Raw genomic sequence first — 8158 nt, 5'->3', positions numbered from 1 at the left:
GTGAAAACGCTGTGAGAGGGGAAAGAAGAGAGAGAAAGAAAAAGAGAGAGAATGGCGAGGACGATGTGGGAAAAGAGGAAGCTAATCAGAAGCGGAAGTACGCTCTGGCGAGGCCCGAGGCCTTGAGAAGCATAGTCAGCCGCGCAGCTTTTAGCTCTCTTAATTGCAACTTCATTTAACATGCCCTACACATCGAAACGTCCAGCCAATCCGAGGCCTCTGCACCGCGAGACCGCGTCTTAATAATCGTCGACGAAGGAACCTCTGAGAAGGGAGCAACCGCAGGCGGACTGTGTAAGGTGAAAATGTTGGAAACATGGCGTCGTGCCGTATAGAAAAGCCTGCATTCTTTTAAACAAATACCATCATGAATTACATCACGTATCGTTCTTATCTCGTCCATCTATTTCCATTATGTATTTCTCAATTCGAACCCTCTTACGTATACGTTTCGATTTTTACACGTGGATTTACACCAACGTGCGTTAAGCATGAAATTTAATGAAACATAAGGTGACGATTTCAAGTGAACGCGCTTCTACTGTTCGTTCCTTGCGAGGCATCGTTAGAATCGGTAGAGAATAAGGTGGACGATAGTTCGGAGTGCGAAAATTACTCGAGAAACGGTCTAACTGATAATAAATCCACGTAGAATCGGTATAGGCTTGAACTTCAGACTAATAGCAATATCCATACTAAATCGCAACACCGTTTGAAGGTAATATGTTTATGCATCCATGTTTTGCCGGATGTTATTATTGCCACGCCGTATCTCTGCAACGCTCAAGAGAGGAAAAAAAAAAATATGCAATCGAGTTAAATATACACCCGGTGTGTGTACTATCCCGCGCCTGTTTGTGATTATAATTATCTCCCAGCACCTATATTAATTACAATCGAGTTTTTGTTATCAGGCTCGAACATTTCTATGAGGCGATAATTCTACCAGTTGCAAACCGCCGTCCCCCGTTCTAGCGGGGTAAACGTTAGAAATGTTAGAGAAGGTTAGAGAGAAGTGGAGAGGGTATATCGATTCGACTAATCGGAAAACGTTTGAAAATATGCTGTTTTTCTAGTACAGAACGCTTCGGAAGCGTCGTTTATCGTTGTTTACGTTTTTAGAACCGTATGTTTGATTAAGGCTCGACGAAAATATTAATAGAAGCTACGCAGTCACGTGAAAACTCGTAACTCAGCCTTTCTATGATTGATATTCAATATCGCGATCATGATTGCACACATACATATTTATCAGCCGTATAGACTGAAACGAAACTGACGAAAATACACGAAGAAATGTCCGACGAGCAGCGAAATAAGAAATGCACGATCTCTTTGGTGATCATAGTTAGAAAAAAAAAAACGTAAACTTCTCTTACGTAAAGCCAGTTGGACATGATTCACGAATGATTTAGTTGGTTATATGTCGATCATCCGAATTGATCGATATCGATTATAACCAGCATGCGGCATTACCAGCATTGTTTTTAAATAGATATCGTAACCCATTGAAAACACCCGATCCTCATTATCGACCTCTCTTTAATTAATCGCTTACAAGACATGATCGCCGTCTCTAATGAATCAACGATCCGCTAATCAATGACCACGTTACGTGGATAAATTCGTATTAGAACGTTACCGATTACTCGCCCATTGAAAACAATAGCTTTGAAAAGTGCACCAGAGATATTTAAATTAACGTCCCTCCATACGTAAATGTTAACTGCTGTTTCAAACGTTCGTATAGAGCTGTTCGTTCGTACAAGCCTGAATACAGGACAATCTCAATTCCGATGAAAATATTTTCCTTTCGAGCACAACCTCCGTTATCTCTAGTAACTTAACCTGCAAAATGTTGTGCGATACAGGGAAATACACAAATTTGGGAAATTGGATTTTACACGACGAAGAAAGGTTATGTTAGGTTAGGTACGCTCTTTATCGTTTAGAACGGGGAATTCTGTCTAAAGCCGAAAATACGAACATATGGGCAACGTGTGTCAATGAAAAAAGGTAAAATTAACCCGGAATTTCAACCGGTTCACCTTTCGGAGTTGACCGTAATTACTGTTTGGTTGGGAATATTTGCATGGATGCAAGCTCTATATGTCCTCCGACTATGCGAGAACGCAACATAAATATATCCGGCAGATAATGACTACATGAATACGAAATGGCGAACGTAAAGACGCCTTTCGATGTGCTCGACCTTGACTCGAGATCGCTTTTTCTTTACGATCCGTCATCGCGAGCCATTGATGACCACATAGAACTCACGACCGCCGCCTCCTCCTCCTCCGTCTTTTTTCTTTTCGTATTTCCTTAAGAACAGTTGCGTAACCAATGTTCATATACGATCATGGAACGCCTGAATTTGAATTATAAGCTCGAAGGAAGTCTCGTTTTGTCATTTTTGGCCGATGGATAAATTTCACACCTTTCTGAACATTGCGAAGACGTGCATGAAGGACAACTGTTTCGCTCCTACACCGATTCACCGTTTGTTTTCGCGTAAATATTCATCGGGATGAAAGTGCAGTCTCTCGTGAGAGTATCCGTCAGCCTTACACGTGAAACATATTTTGCGTATTTCATTGTTAACGTTACCAATTTCAATTCACGTCCGCGTGATTGTCCACGGGAAAGCATTCGCCTAAACTCAATATTTACCTTGCAATACAAGTTAATCCCTTTTGTCAGATATTCCCACGACCTTGTAATCAGCTTTTTACCTATTTTGACATTCGAGTTCATCTTATCTCTTAATAAGATTTCTTCGAGTACTTTTTTCTTAGACGATCTGCACACGTTTCATAATCTTCTGTAGGTTTCGTGGTATGATTGAAGCATTACGTTGTCTCGTCGGAAATAAAAGTAATCCTTCGGTCAGTTTCTTCGATTTTCTGCACTTCCCTTTAAATGTTGCTTCAATTTTATATCCGTATACATAAACTGATCCGTTGATTGATCGTGGGTTTTTACGCGCCAATTTTCGGCATACAATGAGAAATTTCGAATTGACATTCATCGCTAAATGTAAGATAGTTGAAGAAATTCTCAACAGTTTCCATCTATATTCTAACGAACTCAAATTCCACTGAAAAATGACTTTTATCTTGCAATCGATTGTGGTAACAGTTTCTGTATTCAACGATATCTCACGATTTTTCACTCTTCTCCTTCATTTAGAATTTTACAGTGCCGAATACGAAGCTAATACTGCCTTACACGATATTTCAACAGTATTTGTTACTAGGTGATGACCTTTCCTATTTTCAAAGAAAAGAAACTATGAATTGTCTTTGTAACGTTATAGTTTTTCTCGTCTGTTCCATTTCCCTTATATTTGACGGTGTGTGTGTTAAGAAGTTTTTAAAGAAACTACATAAAATTTGTCTCTTGCACGCATTTCAATGGAAAACGTGAATTGGAACTGTTAATGTTAATTCGAACAGTGATTAAATACGTAAAATATGTTTTACGTTTAGAGGGGGGCGGGTACTTTCTCAAGTAACTGTATGTGTGTCGATCGAGACAATTCGATACTACACGCTTTTCGATAGAGGCAGGAATTACTATCGCGAAGTGAACAGTCGCGCAATTTGTTCTACAACTCATTCGATCATAGTTTCTCATTGTCGGTACGGTTTGTTGCAATTTATCTACCTGTCTCTAAGTGCGTTACAGCCCGCGGTCGTTTTTACTTCCAATTACATCGCTATTTTAATTTACACACAGTCTCTTATATATCGAATCGTATGGAATGTTGGTTCATTACACCAGTAATTTTCTCGTTGTTGTCCGTAGTTTCACCATTTCCGAAAGCCACGAATCGTCTCAGTTTTCTATCAATATATTCTCATCTGTGTCGGTCGACTTATCGAAACGTTGAAGTGGCAAAAGGGGATTTATAGAAATTGTACGGTGTACGGGGGATTTAAATTGGTCCGTTCGTTTGGACAAGAAATCGTCATAGAGTAAATGGTTCTCACGTAGAAACACGAAAAGGGGCGATCACGGATACGCGTCCTTCGATTGAAAAAAGCAAAGCACTTACACGTGCTTCGTGTCCAACGATCTTACCTTGTGATTTTAATCGTCCGCACTTTATCTAATATCGATGGTATATCCAAAGAAAGCGTGTCAGCGTACGGCGGTATTTCCCTTAAGATTCTCTCGAAGAGTCACGAAGCATCTCCACAAGCCGACGACCCGAAATCCCGTGATAGCGGCGACGAGGACGACGGTACAGACACGTGACATACATTGATATACCAAAGCATGTATCACCACCGGCACGAGAAACAGATCGCAGCACGTTGTAGAGGAACGCAGACGAAACGATGTGACAATAATCGAAAACGATCGGGGCAATATCGAGGCTGGCACTGAAATCACTTCACACTGAAAAACACATCCACATAGTCATGATGCGTGAAAGGTGGTATCGTCGAACTGATTTTCGCGAATCATCGGCTGCCGGAGAACAAGCAGAAGTCTTGGCGCTCTTCTTCGATACGCTTCGCAGGACTATCACATGCGAATATTATCAGGTGGAAATTTTGGTACGTGCACAGCGATTCGTCACATGACAGCCTAAAACGAGGTACGCCGTTAACGAGAAGGAATAGTGTACCGTGCGCGAAAATTACGACGATGACGACGACGACGATGAGGAGGACGAGAATGGCGACGACGATGACGACGATGTCGACGACGATGACGACGACAACGATGCGGAGAACTTTTTTCCAACGGGGGTCTGCTCCGTTGGCTGTCCAGGGTCAACCGGCTGGCTCCAAGCGCAGCACTTTTACCCGTTGGGTACTCTCAAGGACCGGAGGTGGCTCCTATTCCTTTCTCTTATCCTTTCGCGCGCGCGCCTTTTTTATCCCGCTAACCTTTTTAAGCGCACTTTTAATTCCGCTCTGCCGCGTGTCTCCGTGCAACGTACACAAGCTCTCCGAAATCTTATTGTAAGGGATCGAAAGCACCGGCCGTGGGATGTTGTATTAGCGATAAAACAGGAGAGCCAGTACCGGGACGAGCCATCTAGTCGTCTCGGAATCGGTAGGACGAGGTAGTGTTGAAAGATTAGAAAAGTACGCGGTGTCGTTAGGGCTGAGAAAGATAACAAGTGGATTCAGCCACATCCGGATCGTCTTTCAAACTTGTCCTCCGTTACTGGCGTCCTCGACTGAGACTTCTCCGTCCTTTTCCTCTTTCTCTCGATTCAGTCGCAATTCTCAGACACGGCACTTCTTTCACGACTCGACAGATTCTTCGGTTGCTCGTTCGTTCTTCACCCTCTCCGATGATCCAGAATTCGTGTTCAAACACACTGTATCTTGAACGTTGGTATCGTTGCTTTACAATTTCCCGCGGTGGATCGCCGTCGTTTCTCTCTCCTTCTTCCACTTGTTTCTCTTCTTCCTCTCTGCCTCTCCCTTTCTCTGCCTCCTTTCTCTTTTGGTTTTGTAATCCGTTTTACGAAACTTGTGTGCGAGCCGTGATCGAAGAATCAAGAGACAGGCTCGAATTTTACCACGAAATCCACGCTTCGAGATATTACAGATTTTGCTCTCTTCTTCGTTGGAGAAGAGCGGGTTACCGATAGGATGCCAATGATGACCTTGAGCACTCGTGTTTCGTAGCACACAACACGGCCAAGCATACGAAAGCGATCGTTTCCATCGCTTTCCTCGATAATTGCCAGCAATTCTTGGGAAAGAATCGCGATAGCGCGCGCCTGTTCACCGTATGCGAGCTCTTTCACCTGTTTTCGTTCGGATGTGGCTCCAGAGTTGTTCGGTGTGTAGCAGCGTTGTCGTTCGATCGAAATTAGAAAGAGATTTTCCAAAGCCACAGACTAGAAATTCAGTTGTTACACAGTTGCACACTTCTTTCCACGTTCTCCGTCTCGTTTCGTTTCGTTTCATGCGTTCTACCACGTTCGAGTTCCCGACAATCACCGTATTCCTTCCGCGGGAATGGTGCTCGCAATCGGTTCACCGCTTACGAGACACGTTCAAGAGAAACAGCTCGAAGGTGGGACCAAATCCGAAAGCCACCGAGAGAAAGACAGAGAGAGAGAGGCAGATATTCGGCTATGCCCAGCCTACGAGACAGGATCGGATTTTAGCGCGCTCCGCACGCGCTCTCGCGAGCCCAACTCGGCGGTTTCAACTTTTACTTTCAGCTCTTACACAACGCAGCCCGCTCTTGCTTGGTACGTAAGCGGCAATCGAGCACCGAGCCTCGTTCTTCGCTTCGAAGCTTCTTCTTCTCTTCCTCCTTTCGTCCTTTCCTCCTTCTCCACGAATTTCCCTTTCTCTTCCTTTCTCTCGATTCCTCCCACGATTCCACGATTACAGGATTTTCCGAGCGGTCGACTGTCTCTCTCTTTCTCTCCCCGGTTGCGCGCAAATTCTTCTGTTTTCGAGACTGGTTGTAACCGACAGCCGATCGATGGAACACCGCCACAAACCGTTCAAACTTGTGACATTCTTTCGGAATCTCGAAAGGGCTTGCCGAATATACACAGCCTGGGCTTCTCTAAAGAGCACGTGCGTCGATGAAAGCACGTGCGGATGAGCACGTGTCCGGTGTTTTCGTTTGGCAAGAACACGCACTCGGATCACGCCGATAACAGCGATGCCGTGCCGCTCGTTTCGAGATAACACAACGAAATGAAATCAATGAACGAAGATATTTACGGTGCGAACGGTGTCCGGATTGAGTCGACACACACTCCTATGAGAACCCGGAAGAAGCAGGCAAACCACCAAGGGCCACGTGGTCTCCCAACGAAGACCCGCGAGAAACAACGACGACAACAAACCAACAAAACCACGATTCACAAGCACAGCTACGACAACGATTAAAAAAAACGATGTCGTCGGTTTTCACAAAATTCGTCGTACTACACGCACACACGCTGGCACCACACGCACATTTACATAGAGATGACACACTCGATCGACGACACCATATATGTTTTTCGCGCGTGATCTCTCTCTCTCTTTCTCACTTCGCCGGTTTTTCTCTTCCGGTCTCCGCGGTGTGTCTCACTGCTCCTCGCTCCGTCGTAACTTTTGCGCAAACCCGAGACCTTCTCTTACTCTTTACCTCTCTCTCTTTTCCTCCCTCTCTCTTTTTGTGATGGTCTCGCTCTCTCTCTCTCCCTCACTCTTTCTCTCTCTCTCTCTCTCTCGCTCTTGCCCTTGCTCTCTCTCTCTCTCTCTCTTTCTCCCTCTCGCCCCCTATTTCTCTTTTCCTCTTTCTCCCTACCTCTTTCCGTCTATCTCTATCTCTACCTCTATCTCCGTCAGGCGAGCGCTCTTTCGCTCTTTCTCTCTCTCCCTCTCTTTCTCTGTCTGGTCCTAGGTAAACGTGGAGAGAGGTGAACTGGGCAGCGGCGAGAGAGACCGTGGTGGTGGTGTTGGTGGGGTTGTGACGACGACGATGGTGGTGGTTGATGCGATACGTTGGTAGTGGTAGCGCTCGAATACTACTCGAAACGCGTGTATACCATCCACCGATCGTGGAACGTGGCAGGACGGCGACAGTGACGATAATGGTAACGGTGGTAGTAGTGACTCTGCGGTGGTGTGGTAGTAGAGAAGAGGCCAGGTGGGTCTCGTGGCTTACAGGCGAGACCAGAAAGGGTTGAGGGTCCGAAAAGCACGGTTCTCTCTCTCTCGAGAACTCCCGGCGGAATACTCACGCTAGAGAGGAGGCCTCGCGAGACTCGTGAGTTCGTTTGTAAAGGGACCGTAGTATTGGTTTCTCGTCGAGTGGTACCTATTCTCTTCTCTCTTCCTCTTTTACCCGCTCTCCCTCTACCTATCTCTTTCCTACGCTTACTCTTTCCTCCCACCATCGCCCCCCTCCTCCACCTACCACCACCTTCCTCCACTCTCCCTTTCCCCACTGGTGCTCTCACTATTACATTACAAATAGCTCTCTTGCCTAGGCCTCGTTTGTGAGGTGTTGCTCCTTCCGTGTACGTTCATGTTTGTCATCATGTGTGTACGCGCGCCTCGATTCACGTGTGGAACTCGTACGAGTTGTGTTCCACGAACACACGCACACACGCGCACACGACTGTCGTACGATAAGAGTGCAGAGTCTTGGTCTGTCCTCGTCTATCCCT

General features: G+C 45.4%; 1 protein-coding gene across 1 annotated transcript in view; it reads right to left on the bottom strand.

The window, feature by feature from the left end:
• Positions 1–4268, bottom strand: part of LOC108576841 (transcription factor Ken 2-like) — a 22228-nt gene extending 17960 nt beyond the window's left edge. The window contains exon 1 of the mRNA XM_017939903.1: positions 4087–4268. The gene's annotated coding sequence lies outside the window, so the exon portion shown is untranslated. The remainder of the gene's footprint in view (positions 1–4086) is intronic.
• Between the last annotated feature and the right edge of the window lie 3890 nt (positions 4269–8158).

Source organism: Habropoda laboriosa, unplaced genomic scaffold (genome assembly GCF_001263275.1).
Source record: "Habropoda laboriosa isolate 0110345459 unplaced genomic scaffold, ASM126327v1 scaffold529, whole genome shotgun sequence".
Classification (NCBI taxonomy): Eukaryota; Metazoa; Arthropoda; class Insecta; order Hymenoptera; family Apidae; genus Habropoda; species Habropoda laboriosa.
This window is presented reverse-complemented; position numbering and strand designations above follow the sequence as displayed.